General features: G+C 46.5%; 1 protein-coding gene and 1 long non-coding RNA gene across 3 annotated transcripts in view; one reads left to right on the forward strand and one right to left on the reverse strand.

Annotated features, from left to right (window-relative positions):
* The window catches only part of LOC120937461 (protein unc-93 homolog A-like), a 1112011-nt gene that overhangs the window by 992289 nt on the left and 95540 nt on the right, over positions 1-24182 (forward strand). The window lies entirely within an intron of this gene.
* LOC120937462 lies at positions 4679-6678 on the reverse strand. Its single transcript, XR_005748721.1, has 2 exons — positions 6638-6678; positions 4679-4891 (listed from the first exon to the last, which is right to left on the reverse strand). It is a non-coding gene; the product is annotated as an uncharacterized LOC120937462 (long non-coding RNA).

Below are 24182 nucleotides of genomic sequence, written 5' to 3' on the forward strand. Positions count from 1 at the left end.
TGAAAGCACTTCAGGCTCAGGTCCAGAAGTGGCTGACACCCCGAAGGCTCCAGGCAGGTATGGTTGTCTGCGATAACGGCAGCAACCTACTTGCCGCCCTCAGTGCTGGCAGTCTGACCCACGTGCCCTGTCTGGCACATGTCCTCAACCTGGTGGTGCAGAAGTTCCTGCGCACTTATCCCGGGTTGAGTGACATTGTGGCAAAGGCGCGTAGGATTGCCAGCCACTTCAGGCGCTCCCCAACTGCTACCGCGTCCCTGTCCGAGTTGCAGCGGAACTACAGTCTGCCCCTTCACAGGCTGATTGTGGACAGTGTGACGCGGTGGAACTCCACCCTCCACATGCTGAAGAGGTTGTGGGAGCAGCGAAGGGCGGTGAGGGAGTACCTGATGGACCTACGCACTGAGAGGGCTTCACCACAACTCCCTTTCATCGCCTGTGCGGAGTGGGGGCAGATACACCAGGTCTGCCAAGTGTTGTCCTCCTTCGAGCAGGCGACCAAGATGGTCAGCAGTGAGCATGTCGGCCTCAATAACGTGCTGCCAATAGTGTTCATGCTGGAGAGGACACTAGATCGCCTGCTCGAAGCTGGGGAGAGTGCCTTGGTGGAGCAGGAGGAGTCAGCAATGCTCCACCGAGACCAGGGCCAGGACGAGGAGGAGGAGGAGGATGATGATGATGAGGAGGAGGTGGTTGCTGGTGTCATCCCGGAGTCAGGGCCTGGTCAGGAGGGAGAGCCGGTGTTGGGGGCACCGATAGTCCGGGGGTTGGGCATCTCTGAGCGTGACCAGCAGCGCCTCAGGGATGAAGAGTCGGACCTCATTGACCTGGGCAGCAGTGAAGAGTCACAGCGGGCTGTGCTCTTCCCCATGGCTGCCCACATGCTGAGATGCCTCAGGAGGGACCCCCGGGTTAAGACCATCAAGGCGAGGGATGATTTCTGGATGGCCACCCTTTTGGATCCCAGGTGCAAGGGGAAACTGGAGCAGTTCATCCCAGCCAGCCGGAGGCAGCACCGGATGGAGGAACTGCAGGCAGGCATTGTCAGCCGGTTGGAGCAGGCAACTCCCCGGCCTCCAGTTGTCCCCCCTCATCTCACCCAGCAGGTGGCTGCACCCAGCAGCAGCCGAGCAGGGGACCTAATGGATGAGATGAGGATGTTCTTCCAAACAGAGCGACCCAGTACCAGCACCAGCAGCAGCAGCAGTCACCACCAGCGGCTGGCCCACATGGTGGCAGACTACATGGCGTCCGTCGGTGCTTCTGACAGTATGAGCACCGACGACCCCATGGAGTACTGGGTTGCCAGATTGGACACCTGCCGCGAGCTCGCTCAGTATGCGCTGGAGTTATTGTCTTGCCCCCCCTCCAGCGTACTATCTGAGCGGACATTCAGCGCGGCAGGTGGGGTGGTCACGGACAAGAGGACCCGTCTGTCCACAGACTCCGTGGACAGACTCACATTCATAAAGATGAATGAGTCCTGGATCGGCGGTGACTTTCTGGCACCGGTCGTCGGTTCAGGGCGCTGAAGGGTCCCTTGTCATGCATTCCCTGATGGAGCCCCGGACCTGATGTATTTACAGTGCTGAATATAACTATTTTAACACCTGAGAAAATCAATGTTAATATTTGGTACAGTAGGCTTTCTTTGCAATTACAGCGGTCAAACCTTTCTTGTAGTTTTACACCAGCTTTGCACACACTGGAGGAGGGATTTTGGCCCACTCCTCCACACAGATCTTCTCTACATCAGTCAGGTTTCTGGGCTCTCGCTGAGAAACACAGAGTTTGAGCTCCCTCCAAAGATTCTCTATTGGGTTTAGGTCTGGAGACTGGCTAGGCCACGCCAGAACCTTGATATGCTCCTTACAGAGCCAATCCTTGGTTATCCTGGCTGTGTGCTTTGGGTCATTGTCATGTTGGAAGACCCAGCCTCGACCCATCTTCAAAGCTCTAACTCAGGGAAGGAGGTTGTTGCCCAAAATCTCGCAATACATGGCCACGGTCATCCTCTCCTTAATACAGTGCAGTCACCCTGTCCCATGTGCAGAAAAACACCACCAAAGCATGATGCTACCACCCCCATGCTTCACATTAGGGATGGCGTTCTTGGCATGGTACTCATCATTATTCTTCCTCCGAACACGGTTAGTGAAATTATGATCAAAAAGTTATATTATGGTCTCATCTGACCACATGATTTTCTCCCATGACTCCTCTGGATCAGTCAAGACAACTATGTCAGCAGTTATTTCACACTCTATATACTCTTATTACCACTGCTGTTCATCATGGCACCTCCTGCCCAAGTGATATGACTCTGTATCAACTACTACTGCTAATACTACTACTGCTGCTGCTCAGTCAAGACACCTATGTCAGCAGTTATTTCACACTCTATATACTCTTATTACCACTGCTGTTCATCATGGCACCTCCTGCCCAAGTGATCTGACTCTGTATCAACTACTACTGCTAATACTACTACTGCTGCTTCTGCTGCTGCTGCTGCTGCCCAGTCAAGACACCTATGTCAGCAGTTATTTCACACCCTATATACTCTTATTACCACTGCTGTTCATCATGGCACCTCCTGCCCAAGTGATATGACTCTGTATTGTCAATGTCTACTACTACTACTACTGCTCAATCAAGACACCTATGTCACTAGTTATTTGCCACTCTATACTAATATTACCACTACTGATGCTGCTGCTGCTGTTCATCATGGCACCTCTTGCCCGAGTGATTTGACACTGTATTGTCAATGTCTACTACTACTATTGCAGCTCAGTCAAGACACCTGTGTCCCAATTTTTTGGTACACTATTGACTACTATGGCCACTACTGATGCTGTAAAGTCTTCCCCAAGTGTTTTTATGCTATCTAGTACTATTACCACTACTGCTTGTAAATCCTGCCTGTGTGATACTTAGTGGGAATGCTTTAATAAGCATTCCCAGTATGGATACCCGTAAATGTATTAATCTTAATTAGTGTGAATGCTTTAATAAACATTTCCAGTATTGATATCCGTAAATTTAGTATTCTTATTATTCCTTACGTTTTTTGGTTCTGCGTAACTTCGGCATACTTTCAGCTATTGAGACCATTCAACTGTAAAAATGTTCGTCTCGTTCAGCTAATGATGGGACTTCTTCAAGTTTTTTTGGACTATTTACACTTTTATAAATTTTAAGCTTTTAGACCCTTTTTTTTAACATTGAAGTCAATGAGAACATCCTTTTCCCCTTTGAAATCACATGCCCTGCCAAAAGTTTCAGCTACTTCATACTTTCACTTACAGACACTAAACAAACTTTAAAGCGGTCACAAAATATTTAGCTATCCGGCTATGACTTTTCAGATCGTTATCGTTTACAATTTTTGGTGAAAACGCAATTTACGTTTGGCGAATTTTTTACAAAAATGCAATAGGTTATAATGTAATCCTATGGAGGGGATTTAGAGTCTGTCATGTGACCTTAACATTGGAGATCTTTGTAATTAAAAATATCTTTAAAAAAAGGGGAAACAAATTGCTCTCACGCCCACAAGATCTACTTTTCATACACAATTTTTATATCAAAACGTAGCTATGCTTGTCTGGTTTCTGGCAATGTGATCAATTCTGCGATACGTATTTTAGTTTTAGTTATTGGAGCAACAGCCAGAAATTATGTCTCATAGACTCTCATGTTAAATTATCTAAAAAATGTTGCTGCAAAACTCACAAAGACGCTCTTTTCTAAATCGCAGACATGGCCACATTTTTAAGTTTATCAACATAAATTTCATATCGATGCGTTCACAAGGGCCGTGTATTTCAAACGGTGTAGTCGTTGTATCGATCGCATGTACGGTTGAGGATTTATTAAGCTTTGTTTGGAGGCTTAAATCATGTATTTGATCTGTGAATTAAAAGCGTTTGTAATGTTATTTCTTTCCATAAATAACTTTCCTGACCTCAGTGCAATATTCCTCCTCACTGACCTGGGGGGGAGGGGAAACCTCTTGAGGGGGGAGGGGCGACCAGGAAGTCAGCATACTCTATACTTTGCAGATAGAGAAAGAAGCTGTGTGTCCTAAAGATAGTGTAGTGGTTATGGTGAATGTCTTTGGCAAGGGGCTCAGCAATTAAGCTATTCAGCATTCCCACTCGCATTTTCCTCAGGAAATGCATTGTCTAGTTACATTATATTTTAATACTACTGCTGCTGCCTCCATGCTGAGTAAAGCTTCATGACCTCTCTGGCACAGCGGATCCACCAACAGCCTCCGCTACAAGCTACCAGACTGGATCTAAACAGCAAGTGTAACTATAACAATGAACCTTATGTTAAACCCTGGTTTGCGGCATTTATACTGCAACCATTGGGCTGTCTGCAAGAGCTAATCTGCATTCTCTTTCTCTTTCTTGCTCTCCCTCTCTCTCTCTTTGTATATATATATATATTGTTGCTTTTGTTATGTTCATTTTTCAACAGTTTATTTTGTGTTCGTCGTGTCTGTGTCGTGTGCTTTAGTTTTCTGTTTCTAGGTTTCTGTTAAATAAAATAATAGTATAAAATGTTTTTGCTTATTATGAAGTTAGATGTGTTGATGTTGATTTGTTTGATGTGAAGTTAGATGTGTTGAAAAACCTACAAATCTATCTCAAAAAGAAATGAAACATTTCCAAAAAATAAGATTTTTTAATAAAAAAATAAATTCAGATATAACTCTGATTGAGCTTCTGAAGCCGTTCCATCTCCGCAATATTTTTTGATTGCTGCTGCTCTAGCAGCGCATTTTGTTGAGTCAGGTAGCGGATCTGGCGTTGATTTCCCAGGATCCTCTTGTGGGTTTTCTTTATGAGCGCGTTCTGCCTCATCATCTTTCTTGATACTGTTAGGATATAATAAAAAAACATTTGGATTTCAAAGAACGTTACCAAATAAATAAAATATTTGTTTTGCTTATTAATCAATCATTATCATGTGTATACACTTGTTATGTGTCTAACACATCCCGGGAGTGCAGAATTATTAGGCAAATGAGTATTTGGACCACATCATCCTTTATGCATGTTGTCTTACTCCAAGCTGTATAGGCTCGAAAGCCTACTACCGATTAGGCATATTAGGTAATGTACATCTCTGTAATGAGAAGGTGTGTGGTCTAATGACATCAACACTCTATATCAGGTGTGCATAATTATTAGTCAATTTCCTTTCCTTTGGCAAAATGGGCCAAAAGAAGGACTTGACAGACTCTGAAAAGTCCAAAATAGAGAGATATCTAGCAGAGGGATGCAGCACTCTTAAAATTGCAAAGCTTCTGAAGCGTGATCATCAAACAAAAGAAGCGTGTGGAAAAACAAAGGCGCAAAATAACTGCCCATGAACTGAGAAAAGTTAAGCGTGCAGCTGCCAAGATGCCACTTGCCACCAGATTGGCCATATTTCAGAGCTGCAACATCACTTGGGGTGCCCAAAAGCACAAGGTGTGCAATACCCAGAGACATGGCCAAGGTAAGAAAGGCTGAAAGACGACGACCACTGAACAAGACACACAAGCTGCAACGTCAAGACTGTGCCAATAAATATCTCAAGAAAGATTTTTCTAAGGTTTTATGGACTGCTGAAATGAGAGTGAGTCTTGATGGGCCAGATGGAAGAGCCCGTGGCTGGATTGGTAAAGGGCAGAGAGCTCCAGTCCGACTCAGACGCCAGCAAGGTGGTGGTGGAGTACTGGTTTGGGCTGGTATCATCAAAGATGAGCTTGTGGGGCCTTTTCGGATTGAGGATGGAGTCAAGCTCAACTCCCAGTCCTACTGCCAGATTATGGAAGAGACCTTCTTCAAGCAGTGGTACAGGAAGAAGTCTGCATCCTTCAAGAAAAACATGATTTTCATGCAGGACAATGCTCCATCACACGTGTCAAAGTACTCCACAGCGTGGCTGGCAAGAAAGGGTATTAAATAAAAAAACCTAATGACATGGCCTCCTTGTGGTCCATCATCAAATGTGAGATTTACAAGGAGGGAAAACAGTACACCTCTCTGAACAGTGTCTGGGAGGCTGTGGTTGCTGCTGCACGCAATGTTGATGGTGAACAGATCAAAACACTGACATAATCCATGGATGTCAGACTTTTGAGTGTCCTTGCAAAGAAAGGTGGCTATATTGGTCACTGATTTGTTTTTGTTTTGTTTTTGAATGTCAGAAATGTGTATTTGTGAATGTTGAGATGTTATATTGGTTTCACTGTTAAAAATAAATCATTGAAATGGGTATATATTTTTTTTTTTGTTAAGTTGCCTAATAATTCTGCACAGTAATAGTAGTCACCTGCACACACAGATATCCCCCTAAAATAGCTAACATTAAAAACAAACTAAAAACTACTTCCAAAAATATTCAGCTTTGATATTAATGAGTTTTTGGGGTTCATTGAGAACATGGTTGTTGTTCAATAATAAAATGAATCCTCAAAAATACAACTTGCCTAATAATTCTGCACTACCTGTATACTTCTATCATAAATACCATATTATGGTTCTACAATCTGACAGGTGCGCTTTATATGTTGTCCATTTTTATATCTACATTTTATTGTTGAAATGTTATTAATCATTGTGCACATATTTACCTTCCTGAGCGAGGCTCACAGGACCGCTGTCTTCCTCCTGCTCGTCTGCTTGAGAAGTTGGGGTGGGGGGGGGGAGCTCCTCAGCTTGCTCCTCAACAGGAGCTGGGGTTGGCGAGTGGGAGGGCCCTGGCTGCTCCTCCTCATCCATCTCCTCCTCTGCCGCATCCTCCTCTGCCGCATCCTCCTCCTCCTCATCGGCCTGGCGCCTTCTGCGCTTGGCGCGCACAACTGGTAGCGGAGCTCCTATAATAACACAATGTTCATATATTATAAAAATGTTTTCTAATGACGTATGCAAATTCTGTGTACTCTGCTGTATTGTATATGAATACAAATTGATTTATATAGACAGTTAACCAATGGGACAATGTTATATTAAAGGGTCTTGTGGGCACTACAGGGGACTGAGCGTGAGCTGGGATGCCACCATGTTAAAATGAGCTGTTTTTGTCTCCTTTGTTTTGTTCAGACGATCTCATGTTAAAAAAAGGGCCTGATGGAGCACACGGGATTACTATAACAACCCCACGCCTAACACAGGAATTTAGTGGGAATCTATATATATAAAACTCAACGTGTGTGTGCATGTATGTATGTATGTATGTTCCAGCATCACCTACAAACGGCTAAAGATATTTACATGAAACTTGGCACACAGGTTACTTATATGTCAGCCACAAACATAGGATAGGTGGTTTAACCCTTACCCACCCCCATTTGCCATGGTCGGGGTTTTTCTTTAAAGTCCCATTCAACTCTATGGGAAATACATGTTACTTCATAACAGCTGTAGATATTTCAATAACACTTGGTCACATGTTACCTATACGTCCACTTAAAGTATAGGATCGTTAATTTATCCCTTAACTACCCACATTGGTGAGGGTCTGGGTTTTTGTTTAAAGTCCCATGCAAAGCAATGGGAAAAGTATGTTCCCACATAACTTCTGTGTTCCTGTCTGCTGTCCCATGTCTTTTTTCAACAGTACTATGAATACCTTGGCTGGTGGTGATATATGTTAGCACAACATGGCATCTTGGTTAACAACATCTGACCTTACATGAATTACATATGACCTTACATAACTGTCACCAAAGGAGCTGCGGTGGCTCAACGCGATTGCCACTGCGCTGACAAGCGATTCACCTCTGCAGCTAGGGGTTCGTATCCCGCTCTCGGCTACATGTGAATTGAGTTTGGTGGTCTCAGCCCCGCCCCCGGTGGGTGTGCTATGCGAGGTGGGGTTGGGAGGACCCCCTCACACCCGCCATTGCCACCCGGGGCATGGAGAAAGGTGGCAGATTGCCTCTGGGGGAGGCCTCCCAACTCCTGCAGGCCGGCTCCTCTCTCTCTCGAGTTCACGCACAAAATACACTTTGGAAAAAAAAAACATAACTGTCAACAATAACTTACCTGGATGATATCTATCCCGAAGACGTCTGACCTGTTCCATGTGGCGCCTCTTCAGGTCAGACCACTTCTTCACAATCGCCAGCTGATTGTGTTGGCCGCCGAAGTCGGTCATTAGGGCGCTGACCACAGCCTTTTTCTCTGGCTGCCTGCGGAGCTGGTCGTACCCTGTTTCCAGGAACTTCTGCAAGATGAAGAACAAAGTATATTGTAATACTTTTGTTGACAGCCTTATGGATATATGACGTAAATGTATGGTATTCAACAATTGGAAGCATTCTCGCCTTATTAATCAATGACAGGGGTAACATGACAGATTTTATATCCTGCCATTTCGGTCGCCACCTTTTTTGCATAAATATAGCAGCCATTATCATTTGCATAATTATGTATATATTATTAACAACACAGGATACACGTATAGGGGAGATATGCGTTGCTATTCATCTGACCGCTATAATTATTTTTGGACACTGATAATGGGCCTGTACAATAGATTATTTTTTTTCATCCCTATCTTTATATAGGAACAATAATATGTTTGTTTGTTTTGACTTTTTGATGAATTAATTTTGAATAAATAATGGAGTTGATGTTATTTAACAACTACAACTACCAGCATGCTCTGATACACCATGTAGCTCACCGTCACCAGCTGTACAACAATTATACTTTAACTCCCAGCATGCCTGGACAGTTAATGGCTGTCCAGTAATAACGGGGAGTTGTTTTGCAACAGCTGTAGGCTCCGTTTAGGAAACAGTGCCATACAAGATGTTTTCTTTTAATGTGGAGGTGAGGGTGGTTATGTAGGGGTATGTGTATATGTTATGTTTTTTCATTTATATTTAGTGTGGTGTAGTGTTTTTAAGGTACAGTCAGAGGGGCATGGGGTTCACAGTAGTTTCCCGCTGAGGGTTTGAGCTGCAGCGCCGAATTTGCTTCAGCTAGAAGCACACTGTAAGCCACAGCCCATGTGAATATACCCTGTACATTCACATTGGGGGAGAGGGGGGGGGGTAATTGCAGCCAGTTGCATGCAGGGAGTTTTAGTTTTGCAACAGCTGGAGGCAGAATTATTTCACATTGGTCACTTTCCTCACTCTCCCATCTTCCTTTTCCCCACTTTCTTTTATTATTTTTCCCCGTGTTCTGTTTTGTTTGTCACTCTTTTTGTTTTGGTGCTTGCACTTTGTGTGGCGAGTAGGGTGCTGGTCCTCGGGCCGGTCTCTGAAAGTCTTGGGAGTTGGTAGACTCGGCCTTCTGGTTAGGTTCACCGGCTCTCATGGGGTCTCCCTTCGGGGGAGCCTCACCGAGGAGGGTTCTGTTTCGGCAGTCCCTCCGAGGATGTTGGGTCCTTGTGGCTTCGGCTGCTTGGACCGAGATGGGTCCATATGGCTTCGGCTGTATGGACCACAGTAACTCTTTTCCCTGTCAGGAGCCTAACGCCCCGGGGGGTCAGAGACAGGACCTTTTCGGAGGACCACTGACGTATGCAACCGTCGCAGTTTTTTGTGATGTCACTCTTTAGGTGTGTGCACATTTTTCCCTGCACCGGGTGGAGTTTTTGGGTTGTGTTTTGCACGCCACAGGCTTTTCAACAGAAAAAAAACAGCTGGAGGCAGATAGGTTGCAAAACACTACGGGTTTGTTACCTAACTCAGGGTTTCAAGACCAGTCCACCTCCAGCTGTTGCAAAACTACTACTCCCATCAGCCACGGTCTGTCAGTGCATGCTAAGAATTTTACTTTTGCTGCATCTAGGGTGCCACAGTTTAGAGACCCGTGCATAAAGGCCTGAAAAATGTGGGCCTGCAGAACTTACAATACTAGAAGTGCCAGCATTCCCAGGCATGCTGGAAGTTGTAGTTCTGCAACATCTAAAGGGCAATATGTATTCGAACGTCCTTGGGCCTTGAGGACCCTGAAGTCAGGACGTTCGCATACGTCCTATGTCCAAAAAAATGTTAAATTCATTATGCTAAATAACAAGGAAAAGTGCCTAAATACACATTTACCAACCAGGGTGTCTGCAGCTGTCCAGGCATGCTGGGACTTGTAGTTTTGTAAAAGCAGGAGACACATTGTTTGTGAAATACTAATATCTGATCATATATACTAACTTTTAAACTAGACTAAAATGCAGTTGAAGATAATGAAATAACAGTGGTCAAAATACTTACACAAATCAGCATCTTTTCCTCAGATACAGTGAAATTACTTCCAACCATCTTGCTCTGCGATTGCGTTGCGATCATAAAGTTGGAAACTGGCAAGGGTCCAGGAAATGGTCGCATGTTGTTCGCGCGATTGCGCATGCGCATCGCAATATTTTTTGGCTAAAATATCATAAATATTCGATTTCAGAGTGCTCCTACAGCAGTTTTCGAAATATCTGCAATCAATTTCGCATTCGCATTTTGTGAAATTGCGTTAAAATATCTTGAATATTCGATTTCAGAGTGAGCCAATCAGAGCGCTCCTACAGCATTTCTCGAAATTGCGCAATAAATATCGCATTCGCATGTTGCGATATTTCGATAAAATATAACGAATATTCTGAGCCAATCAGAGTGCTCCTACAGCATTTCTCGAAATTGCGCAATAAATACCGCATTCGCATGTTGCGATATTTCGATAAAATATCACGAATATTCTGAGCCAATCAGAGCGCTCCTCCAGCATTTGTCAAAATTGCGCAATAAATATCGCATTCGCATTTTGCGAAATTTCGATAAAATATCACGAATATTCTGAGCCAATCAGAGTGCTCCTAGCGCTGTTGTCGAAATTTCGCCATCAATATCGCATTCGCATTTTGCGAAATTTCGACAAAATATCAAGAATATTGTGAGCCAATTAGAGTGCTCCTACCGCAGTTATTAAAAATTCGCAATTATTTTCGCATTCGCAATAGCGAAAAATCGCAATAATTTAATTTCGATAAAATATCACGAATATTCGAATTTAGCGAATATATCTCGAATATTCGAATATATATTCGAGATATATCGCGAAATCGAATATGGCATATTCTGCTCAACACTACTCTCCACCCCAACCTGAGGCTCAAGTCTTGCACTAGCCAGGGAGGTCACCGGTTCCCTGTCTGTGCAGGGCTTTAACAAGTTGACATGATATATCTGATACGGTTTCCTCTTGCCTGGCTGGTGGACTCTATAATTGACCTCTCCCACTTTTTCCACAACTTCAAAGGGTCCTTGCCACCTGGCTAAGAACTTACTTTCCACAGTGGGAATTAGCACCGCTACTCGATCCCCCACTTGGAAGTGCCTTATTTTAGCAGCCCTGTTATAGACCCGTTTTTGAGCCTCTTGGGCCTTTTGAAAATGCTCTTTGACTAGTGGCATCACGGTTTGGATCCTTTCCTTGGGAGACATATTCTAGGACACTCTTATGCTGAACATGTTCACTTTCCCATTCCTCTTTAACCACGTCAAGAAGTCCGCGAGGTCTCCGCCCATATACCAACTCAAAGGGCGAAAACCCCGTGGAGGCCTGGGGCACTTTCCGGATAGCAAACAGGAGAGCTGGTAACAAGCAGTCCCAATCTTTCCCATCCCTTTGTACCACTTTCTTGAGCATAGACTTAAGGTTCTTGTTAAAGCGTTCCACCAACCCGTCCGTTTGGGGATGGTAGACCGATTGATTGATTGATTGATTGATTGAATGGATTTGTAATGCGCCAAATACTGACCCGTCAGGGAAGCGTCTAAGCGCAGAAGACATACGTGACTCAGCCTGCTTTTCCCTCAAAAAAACAAGTTTTTATCCTTTTACGAAAGGCCATAATGGAGGGGAGAGACCGGATAGAAACAGGGAGACTATTCCATAGGGCCGTTGCTCTCACAGAAAAGCGTCTACCCCCGAAGGTAAGCAGGCGTGCAGATGGACCGATGTGCGCAGCTGTTTAATCCGGAACAGCTTGCACACATCGGTCATAACCCTTGACATAAACGGGGTACCCTGATCTGTGAGTATTTCCCTGGGGAAACCAGTCCGTGTAAACATCTGGAATAATTCCCGGGCAATGGCCTTTGAGGAGGTATTCCGCAGGGGTAGCGCCTCAGGATATCGGGTGGCATAGTCAAGAATCACCAATACGTAGGAGTGACCTCGAGCTGACTTTACCAAGAGACCCACTATATCCATGGCTATCCTCTCGAACGGGACCTCAATTATGGGCAGAGGGACCAAAGGGCTCCGAAAATGAGTCACTGGAGCGGTCAACTGACAGGTGGGACAAGAGGTACAGTATCTCTTTACCTCTGCTTTCAGACCTGGCCAGTAAAACTGGTTGGTGATCCATGCCCCCGTTTTTTCAACTCCCAGGTGTCCCCCTAACACATCGTCATGGGCCAGGTCCAGAACCTTTCGTCTATATTGTTGGGGTACCAACAATTGCTCTACCACATTTTCTCTCTCCTTGGTAACCCGATACAGCAATTCATTATATATTGCAAAGTGTGGCCACCTCTCATTCGCACCTGGCTCTTGGGGAACCCCATTTACTACTACAACTTGTTCCCGTGCACGGGCCAAAGTGGGGTCCTGCATCTGAGCAGTATCAAATGCCCCCTGGGGAACACCCAAATCCGGCAGGGCAGGGGTAGAGGCTACTTCCTCATCCTCTTCCCCCAGCATTACCTAAAGTGGGGAAGGCTCCTCCCCTTAGTGTTTTGATAGGTCTGTGGACCACATATCTTGACATCCTCAATAGTATCAACACTACTTTCATCACCATTAACCCAATCATTAGCATTTTCCTCATCTGGATCCACATTAAGAACATTTGGCAGTTCAGGGTTATCCCTCTCAGCAGCAGGAACAGGGGGGGGGGGGTAGTTTCTCCCCAGTCTCTGAACTGTTCTCCTTGTTCCCACAGTTTTGTAAACAATGGACAGTCTCGTCCTATTATAACATCATGCACCAAGTTCTTTACCACCCCCACCTCTTGAGTACCAGTGCCACATGTTGAGGAGATAGACACCGTGATGAGAGGGTACTCTTTAGTGTCCCCGTGATTGCACACCACCCGTAAAGTTTTTCTTACTGTACCGATCTTCCCAATCACTCTAGGATGAACAAGTCTTACCATGCTTCCAGAGTCCAACAAAGCCCGGGCAGAGAGGTGGTTCACTTGGACTTCACACTCAAACTTTTCCTCACCCAGGTCGAGGTGTGTGGTGCACACTTTATGGGCACAAAAAGACCCCCTCCGAAGAACCCTGCATTCCATTGGCTCCTCTTGCAATGGGCAGTGTGCCTGGGTATGACCCCAGGAATGACATCGCCAACATTGTACATCCCCTCCTCTCCGAACAGGAACAGAATGCTGAGGAGGTACCGGGAGTGACTCTTGGCCTTCCGGGGTGTTTGTTCCAGGGCTCCTTGTAACATCCTTTTGAAGGGCAGCAGTTGGTCGAACAGGCCGTGGCAGACTAGGCCCTATGCGCTTGGTAGGTCCGAGCAGGTCCTCCACCACTGTATATCGTTCCACCATCTCAACAAGGAGGTTTGCTGTTTTGGGGTCTCCATGGCTGACCCACCGTTGAAGGTCATCTGGCAGGGACCTCAGGTATCGATCCAGCACGACCCGTTCCACGATTTGGGGGCCAGACAACACCTCAGGCTGCAGCCATTTTTTTTACTAGTTGCACCAGGTCATGCATTTGAGATCGGGGTGGCCGATCTGGACGATATTTCCATTGGTGTACATGTTGGGCCCGAACGGCCGTAGTCACCCCCAGATGAGCCAGAATTTCTGCCTTTAGCTTTTGATAGTCTTTAGCATCATCTGGTGGCAAGTCAAAGCAGGCTTTTTGAGGATCTCCAGTGAGAAAAGGAGCAATGAGGCCGGCTCACTGGTCCTGAGACCACCCTTCTCTCCGCTGTCCTCTCAAACGTAGCAAGAAATGCCTCTACATCATCACTCAGGGACAATTTCTGTAGAAAATGGCTTGCCCTCACAGTCACCTGATTGCCAGGCGCAACAGCCGCTTGCTCCTGAACCTGAGACAGCTGCTGCACTGCTTCCTTTAAGGCTGTCACCTGAGCCTGCATAACCCCTTGCTGGGCTGCTTGCTGGGCTGCTAACTGGGCCACCAACATGCAAGTATTTTCTTGCTGCAGAGCCAGTGCCTCTTTGTGGTGCTGATTAGCTTCCTCATGGCGAGTCTGCGCTTGCATGTTAGCCAAGGTCAGCTGTTTAATGGGCTCCTCCATTGCTTCAGCTTTCAATGTTTGTGCAGTTTTAACCCAGGACATAAATCCAATGTACTGTCCCTTTAAATGTCAGTTCAACATAAAGTCCAATGCAAAAAGAAAAAAAAAAACATTTTTTTCTCTTCTTATGCCTGTTATTCTGTCCTGCCCGCATTCGAGCACCAGTGTAACGTTCGGTGAACCAGCTTGATCGCAGGCTTTTAAATCAAAACTGAGGTTTATTAAACTTAAATGGCTTCACAGCAGCAAAAACAAAAGAAATAACAGTCTCACTGACTTGTACAGCTCAGAACTGCTATCGCAGTTAAACAGTCCTTGCAGGTAAGGGCCCTTTCACACGTACGGACAAACGGTCCGTTTTTTACAAGTCCGTTTACGGACTTGTAATGTATCTGTGGCAAACCTAGCCACTTCTGGAACGCTGGACGTTACATGTCAAAGGGTTGTCTGTATTATATGCTATGTATTCTGCTGGGTCTTATATGGGCATAGTAATTCGTATGCTGGCAGCCGTAAGCCACTAGCATTCAAGTACTTCATTTTATGTTGCCCAATCGGTGTTCGGTAGTTTTAAACCGAACTCCCACAACACATAAGCCCAGACCCCAGCTATCAACCGACTTTTCCCTCGTGCAGCAATGCCTGATGGGAGAATTATCCAAAATGTTAAGTTCCCCATGTGGTCCTCACTGTATTACCCCTGCTAAATCTGTTTGGCTGTTTGGAAACCCCTTGCATGGGGAATTATATAAATATGGAAGCCTGTGAATAAAAAGTCAGTTGACTCCCAGAGCTGTGTTTCGTCCGGTTACTGGGGGGGACTTGGGACATTGCCTTACTTTTCAGCGCTGACTGTGGATTTACCCTGGTTACCAGCAGGGATCGTGGATTTTAATATTGTACTCCGCTACAATTGGTGGCAAGCGACGGGATCCAACCTTACAGCCGATAAGCGCAATTCGTGCAATGTGAACTACCGATGTAAATGGAGACGGATTATTCTACGCTAAAGCGGCAGACATTGAAGGAACTGCAAGAAGCCAGGGGTAAGGTAGCCAGCAACAAATCCAAAGCTGTACTAACTGCCGAGCTGATGGAGGGAGACAGAGCCCGCAGCGCTACACCACCAGCAGCCATGGAAGAAACCCTCTACCAGAGAGAAATGAGGACCAGGCTGGAATTTTTGCCACAGCCTATATCAGATGCCATGCTGCACATGGTAATGGCGAATGTGCAGGAGTACGTGATGGCACACAGTCCGCAGCATACACCGTCTCGAGCAGAATCCACTACTGGGTCACTCTACAACCAGGTAAAACCCCAAATTCCCTATCATGCCTTTAAAATGTTTTGCGAGGAGAAGGATGAGATTGATGGGTATTTACAGGATTTTGAGAGACTGTGTGATTTACATGACTTGGAACGGACGGTATGGGTCCCATTGCTAGCAGGCAAGCTGGCAGGTCGGGCAGCAGAAGCATATCGTGCTGTACCCAGTGAGGACAGCAAGGATTATGATAAAGTGAAGCGAGCGATATTAGAAAGATACGCCATTACTCTAGAGGCATACCGGCGCAAGTTTAGAAACCTGCGCAAACCAGAGAAGGATTCACATGCTGAATGGGCACACAAGCTGGACCAAGCTTCCCAAGGGTGGGTACAAGCCAGCCAAGCCACTACTATGGAGGAATTGCGACAGTTAATGCTGTTGGAGCAATTCTTCAACGGTTTGTCCCCAGAGGCACAAGAATGGGTGCGAGACAGGAAACCTCTCACCCTAACCGAAGCAGCTCGATTAGCGGATCAGCATTTTGATGCGAGACATCATGGGCCCCTAACCAAGAGTTATCCTCGACCCGCGGGACCACCCAGTACTCTACCACCCCCCGCTCTCACAGCCTCCCCTTTTCGTCAATCCCAAGGGACTTTACCACCACCCTCCAGATATAACGGACGTGCCAACATCCAATGCCACACCTGCAAACAGTGGGGACATATGGCACGCGAGTGCACCCAAAACCGGGGCAGACCCGCCTGGAACCAAGGCCGACCGAACCCGGCACCAAGGGCTGCTGCCCATCATTATCAACGGGAGCCGGCCGCTCAAGAGATGTTGAGCATTCCAGCGGAAGAACCCCTGGGATTCTTGCATGAGGTGATGACAGTCCGAGCCACAGATAACCGGCAGCATCATCGACAGCTAGTGACCTTGGAGGGGAAAGAAGTCCAGGGGCTTCGGGATTCAGGAGCTACTTTAAACTTGATAGCACCCCATTTGGTCCCTGACTCGGCACACACTGGCGGATCCATGGCAGTACGAGTGGCAGGGGGAGCAGTGTACCGACTACCCACTGCCAAAGTACATTTGGATTGGGGTGTGGGAGGGGGGACGGTAGAAGTGGGCCTCATGCAAAATTTACCAGCAGATGTTGTGCTGGGAAATGACTTGGGCCAGATGACCTCTGCTTTTGTACCCCATGCCCCATACCAGGAAGCCCATCCAGTGACCACACCGCAACATGCTCGCACCACGGTTCCACCGACACTCTGAGGCTCCGGTGAGAGACCATGACCCCCACACGACACGTATGTCCTGGGATACCCCGACTAAGTTTGAGGCCGAGGTGAGGTCAGACCCCACGCTACAGGTATACAGGGACAGGGTACATGCTGACCAGGCTGGGCTAGAGGGGGAGCGGTACACCTGGGAGAAAGGGCTACTTTACCGCATTGCTGAAAGAGGAGTGGGAGGGTCGGCCACAGTAACGACTAAACAGTTAGTGGTTCCTCAGAAGTATAGGCAAGAACTGCTTCGGATTGCCCACGACATTCCCCTGTCTGGGCATCTGGGGATGACACGTACCCGATACAGGTTGACCCACGCTTTCTTCTGGCCAGGGATCTCCAAGGATGTGAGGCAATACTGCACCTCCTGTGACATTTGCCAGCGAGTAGGCAAGCGAGGTGACCACCACAAAGCCAAGTTATGTCCTCTTCCCATTATTGAAGAACCCTTCAGTAGGGTGGCCGTAGATATAGTGGGGCCCTTACCAAAACCCAGTCCCTCCGGGAAAAGATATATATTTTAACTGTAGTGGACTATGCCACCCGGTACCCCAAGGCTATAGCCCTCACCAACATTCATGCCGAAACTGTGGCAGAGGCCTTAATGAAAATATTTTCCAGGGTGGGGTTTCCCCAAGAAATCATATCCGATAGAGGCACCCAGTTCCCCTCCGAGGTAACCCAACAACTATGGAAGATATGTGGCATTAAGCCAATAGTAAATTCGGCGTACCACCCCCAGTACAATGGTCTATGCCAGGGGTGGGCAATTATTTTTTCGATGGGGCCACATGAGAAACTAAAAATATTTTGGAGGGCCGGGCCAAAAGGCTAAACTCAATACTGCATAAAATCAATTGTATTTCTTTATAAAAAGAAGTAAATATCATTGTTGGACAACTGGTACGAGTACTTGTTATAGTTAAACAATTTATTTATTTTCTTTTTATTGTACTGCCAGCATCTATGCCACACCTACCGCTTCTAGCAGATATTTGATTTTTCACTTACCGCTTCTAGCAGATATTTGATTTTTCACTTACCGCTTCTAGCAGATATTTGATTTTTCACTTACCGCTTCTAGCAGATATTTGATTTTTCACTTACCGCTTCTAGCAGATAGACCACCTAAGGGTGCTCAGTGGACAAGTGTCCACGTAGGCAGCGCCAACACCCCTACCCTTACATTTACCATTGTATGAATAATGTTGCAAGCTTGCACATGGACTGCTCACAGGACTGATGAATACCATCCATATTATATACTTCTCATATCTATTTTCTGTGGTGTCTGTCCCTTGTCATGCTTTGTGCACATTTTATCTCCTCTTTTTTGAGTTTCTGACATCAGCTGGTTTATGTAATTTTATCAAAAAATGCACTAATATATTGCAAACCATAGCTATGGTTTGCAATATATTGGTGCATTTTCTGCTAAAATTACATAAACCACCTGATGATGTCAGAAACTCAAAAAAGAGGAGATAAAATGTGCACAAAGCATGACAAGGGACAGACACCACAGAAAATAGATATGAGAAGTATATAATATGGATGGTATTCATCAGTCTGTGAGCACAGCAACAAAACATCACTCACCATCACAACAGATCCAAAGTACGATGACTGTGAAGTTTTCCTGCACCGTCCTAGGAGGGCCAGTCACATCCACCACGCCGCATCAATCGCTCCTCACAGGCGCGCGGAAAGGAGCTGACGTCATCTGACGTGATGTCAACTCCCTGTGTGCGTCTGCACGTACGGCTCAAGCCATAGCCCCGCCCCCCCACTGGATTCCTTTACATTACACATCACCCTACATCTCTGGACCCTTTACATTACACAGCACCCTGCACCCCTTTACATTACATAGCACCCTGCACCCCTTTACATTACACAGCACCCTGCATCTCTGGACCCCTTACATTACACTGCACCCCTTTACATTAGACTGCACCTCTGGACAGTGCAGACCCCTCCCTACAATACAGACCCCCCTACAGAACCCCCCTACAATACAGACCCACCCCTACAGTTCAGACCCCCCTAAAATACAGAACACCCCCCCACAATACAGAAGAACCCCCCCAGAATACAGAAGGCCCCCTCATATACAGAACACCCCCCGCCCCCCCCCTCAAATACAGAACACCCCCCCTTACAATAGTACACACCCCCCCCCTTGCCTTTAGACACGTAATGCCGTCAGGCAGACTCAGAGATGATCAGCGCGCCATGTGTTAGTCACACTACACATAGCACAGGGGGAGGCGGCCGCAGCTTCATGCTGGTCGGCTGTGTTACTGTCAGTGTCAGACAGTCACAGCCGATACTATGAGAGCCGCGGGCGCTGCGCTGTCACAGAGAAGGGGATAATTGCGGCCGGCCGGGTCCCGGGTATCACTCGGGTACGGCTCGCACGAGGCACCCCCCCCCTGCTGTGTCTTACCTAGACAGTACTGCCGCTGGCGCTGCCTCTCTGCCACCGCGCCATGCCACACGCAGCACGCTAAGTCGGAAGTCCTCTTCATTCGTGGAGGGGGGGTATCGTTGGCCTGACACCCCCCCAGTGTGTGGCACCCGGTGCGGCCCGCCCCGTGCTTGGTTTACATTGGTTTCCTAGGAAACGCTGAGGTAATTAAAACTCCTCACAGCTGTAAGAGCCTGCAAACCAAACAATTGGTTTCCTAGGAGACGCTGAGGAGTTTAATAAAACCTCACAAACAGCTGTGATGTGAGTTGGCTCCTCCCACACAAGGCTGAGGGAACTTTCCTCTGCTAACAAGGGTCTCAAACTGGTGGCCCTCCAGCTGTTGTAAAACTACAAGTCCCATCATGCCTCTGCCTGTGGGAGTCATGCTGGTAACTGTCATTCTTGCAATGCCTCATTGGACTTGTAGTTTTGCAACAGCTGGAGGGCTGCCAGTTTGAGACGCCTGACAGAGTGTTTTTGCATATGTTTACATTGGTTTCCTAGGAGACGCTGAGGTAAAAACCTACATACACACATCTGTGAGGGCTTTATATAGCTCCTCCCACACACTGTGAGGTGATATGGCTCAGTTTTTTTTAACTCTGCGTAACTTCTGCATGCTCTGCATATAGCAACCATACATAGAAACCAGTCCATAGAAACCAGTCCATAGCAACCAGTCCATAGCAACTGTCCATAGCAACCACTCCATAGCAACCACTCCATAGCAACCACTCCATAGCAACCAGTCCATAGCAACCAATCCAGAGCAACCAGTCCATAGCAACCAGTCCAGAGCAACCGTCCATAGTAACCAGTCCATAGCAACCGTCCATAGCAACCACTCCATAGCAACCATCCATAGCAACCATTCCATAGCAACCCTCCATAGCAAGCCTCCATAGCAACCACTCCATAGCAACCGTCTATAGCAACCAGTCCATAGCAACCAGTCCATAGCAACCGTCCATAGTAACCAGTCCATAGCCATCAGTCCATAGAAACCAGTCCATAGCAACCAGTCCATAGCAACCCTCCATAGAAACCACTCCATAGCAACCACTCCATAGCAACCACTCCATAGCAACCGGTCCATAGCAACCGGTCCATAGTAACCAGTCCATAGCAACCGTCCATAGCAACCACTCCATAGCAACCATTCCATAGCAACCCTCCATAGCATCCAGTCCAAAGCAACCAGTCCATAGCAACCAGTCCATAGCAACCGTCCATAGCAAGCGACCATAGCAACCAGTCCATAGCCATCAGTCCATAGCAACCCTCCATAGCAACCGTCCATAGCAACCCTCCATAGCAACCAGTCCATATCAACCATCCATAGCAACCAGTCCATAGCAACCAGTCCATAGCAACCAGACCATAGCAACCAGACCATGGCAACCAGTCCATGGCAACCACTCCATAGCAACCGGTCCATAGCAAGCGGTACATAGCAACCAGTCCATAGCAACCAGTCCATAGCAACCAGTCCATAGCAACCATTCCATAGCAACCCTCCATAGCATCCAGTCCATAGCAACCAGTCCATAGCAACCGTCCATAGCAACCATCCATAGCAACCATCCATAGCAACCCATTCATAGCAACCAGTCCATAGCAACCCGTCCATAGCAACCCGTCCATAGCAACCAGTTCATAGCAACCAGTCCATAGCAACCCGTCCATAGCAACCCGACCATAGCAACCAGTCCATAGCAACCAGTTCATAGCAACCTTCCATAGCAACCAGTCCATAGCAACCAGTCCATAGCAACCCATCCATAGCCATCAGTCCATAGCAACCCTCCATAGCAACCAGTTTTTGATGGGGCAAATAGGATGGTGCAGTTTTGATGGTGCAGTTTTTGATGGGGCAATGGATCAAACTGGATCGACACATGGTTGGATCACATTTACATCTCCAGGGGCACCGTCTCCAGTCAGGAGTATTGGTGGAGGCAAGACCACGCCGCACAATTTCCCCAGAAATTGTATCTTTTCTAGTTATTCTTATTAAGTGGTCTTGCATAGCAAGAGCACTTATTGTTATCTCACATATATATTATTATTATTCTTATTATAGCCAAATTTGCCACCCTAACTCTCCCACAGTTTTTACACTACATAGACGAGTAATATATCGAATCGTGCGGATTGTTCTCGATCGGTGGGCTATTACTGTGTGGAACGTTTCGCCGAATCGTTCGCGAAATATCGTAATTTTTGTGGCAAAATTTTCCCATAGGAATGAATGGGGAGAGCTAGAGTGTGGGATTTCTAAAAATGAAAAATCAGCACATGATTTGTAAACTGCGACCACTCCCTAATTTTCAAGCCGACCTACACAAATCTTATATCAAAACGTTCAGCTATCCCTGCTGCCACCACACATGTTCACGGCTAAGTGATTGACCAAACCGTTTTCACAATATGATAATTTGTTTGCAACCTACACCATCCATTATTTCAATGGAAGTCAATGGAGGTCAAAGTTTAGAAAACGAAAATCTGCTTTGGAATTTGTAAACTGCGACTGTGCCTTCAATTTTATTATTTCAGAGACATACTATACATCAAAATGTAGGTCTGGGTCTTGTGATTCGTAAAATATAAAGATATTCGCTGTACGATTTATAGTTTTTAAAATACAACCATTTGAACAGGACATGTAATAAAAAACATTCCTCAATTTCTGCTGTGTTTACAGAGAGGCTGCAAACCAAACAATTGGTTTCCTAGGAGACGCTGAGGAGTTTTATAACTGCTCACAAACAGCTGTGAGGTGAGTTGGCTCCTCCACACAAGGCCTGAGGGAACTTTCCTCTGCTTAGCTGCTTGTATATGTTTATATTGTTTTCCTAGGAGACGCTGAGGTAAAAACCTTCATACACACATCTGTGAGGGCTTTCTATAGCTCCTCCCACACACTGTGGTGATATGGCTCAGGGAACTTTCCTCTGCTTAGAGCAAGGGTCTCAAACTGGTGGCCCTCCAGCTGTTGTAAAACTATAAGTCCCATCATGCCTCTGCCTGTGGGAGTCATGCTAGTAACTGTCATTCTTGCAATGCCTCATTGGACTTGTAGTTTTGCAACAGCTGGAGGGCCGCCAGTTTGAGACGCCTGGTTAGAGGCTGCTTGCATATGTTTACATTGGTTTCCTAGGAGACGCTGAGGTAAAAACCTTCATACACACATCTGTGAGGGCTTTCTATAGCTCCTCCCACACACTGTGAGGTGATATGGCTCAGTTTTTTTTGGCCCTGCATATATGCATGCTCTGCATATAGCAAACCTCCATAGCAACCAGTCCATAGCAACCAGACCATAGCAACCAGACCATAGCAACCAGTCTATAGCAACCAGTCCATAGCAACATTCCATAGCAACCCTCCATAGCAACCACTCCATAGCAACCACTCCATAGCAACCAGTCCATAGCAACCAGTCCATAGCAACCGTCCAGAGCAACCAGTCCAGAGCAACCGTCAATACCAACCAGTCCATAGCAACCAGTCCATAGCAACCAGTCCATAGCAACCAGTCCATAGCAACCATTCCATAGCAACCCTCCATAGCAACCACTCCATAGCAACCAGTCCATAGCAACCAGTCCATAGCAACCACTCCATAGCAACCACTCCATAGCAACTGTCCATAGCAACCACTCCATAGCAACCGTCCATAGCAACCAGTCCATAGCAACCAGTCCGTAGCAACCCGTCCATAGCCATCAGTCCATAGAAACCTGTCCATAGCAACCTGTCCATAGCAACCATTGCATAGCAACCCTCCATAGCAACCAGTCCATAGCAACCAGTCCATAGCAACCGTCCATAGCAACCAGTCCATAGCAACCACTCCATAGCAACCACTCCATAGCAACCGTCCATAGAAACCATTCCATAGCAACCCTCCATAGCATCCAGTCCAAAGCAACCAGTCCATAGCAACCAGTCCATAGCAACCGTCCATAGCAACCAGTCCATAGCAACCATCCATAACAACCCGTCCATAGCAACCAGTCCATAGCCATCAGTCCATAGCAACCCTCCATAGCAACCAGTCCATAGCAACCCTCCATAGCAATCAGTCCATAGCAATCAGTCCATAGCACCCAGTCCATAGCACCCAGTCCATAGCACCCAGTCCATAGCAACCAGTCCGTAGCAACCACTCCATAACAACCAGTCCATAGCAACCCTCTATAGCAACCAGTTTTTGATGGGGCAAATAGGATGGTGCAGTTTTGATGGGGTAGTTTTTGATGGAGCAGTTTTTGATGGGGTAATGGACCGAACTGGATTGACACACTGTTGGATCACATTTACATCTCCAGGGGCACCGTCTCCAGTCAGGAGTATTGGTGGAGGCAAGACCACGCCGCACAATTTCCCCAGAAATTGTATCTTTTCTAGTTCTTATTATTCTTATTATAGCCAAATTTGCCACCCTAACTCCTCCCACAATTTTTACACTACATAGACGAGTAATATATCGAATCGTGCGGATTGTTCCCGATCGGTGGGCTATTACGTTGTGGAACGTTTCGCCGAATCGTTCGCGAAATATTGTCATTTTTGCGGCAAAATTTTCCCATAGGAATGAATGGGGAGAGCTAGAGTGTGGAATGTCAGAAACGGAAAAATCAGCACATGATTTGTAAACTGCGACCACTCCCTCATTTTCAAGCCGACCTACACAAATCTTATATCAAAACGTTCAGCTATCCCTGCTGCCATCACACGTGTTCACAGCTAAGTGATTGATCAAACCGTTTTCACAATATGATAATTTGTTTGCAACCTACGCCATCCATTATTTCAATGGAAGTCAATGGAGGTCAAAGTTT

This window comes from Rana temporaria, chromosome 4 (assembly GCF_905171775.1).
Source record: "Rana temporaria chromosome 4, aRanTem1.1, whole genome shotgun sequence".
NCBI lineage: Eukaryota > Metazoa > Chordata > Amphibia > Anura > Ranidae > Rana > Rana temporaria.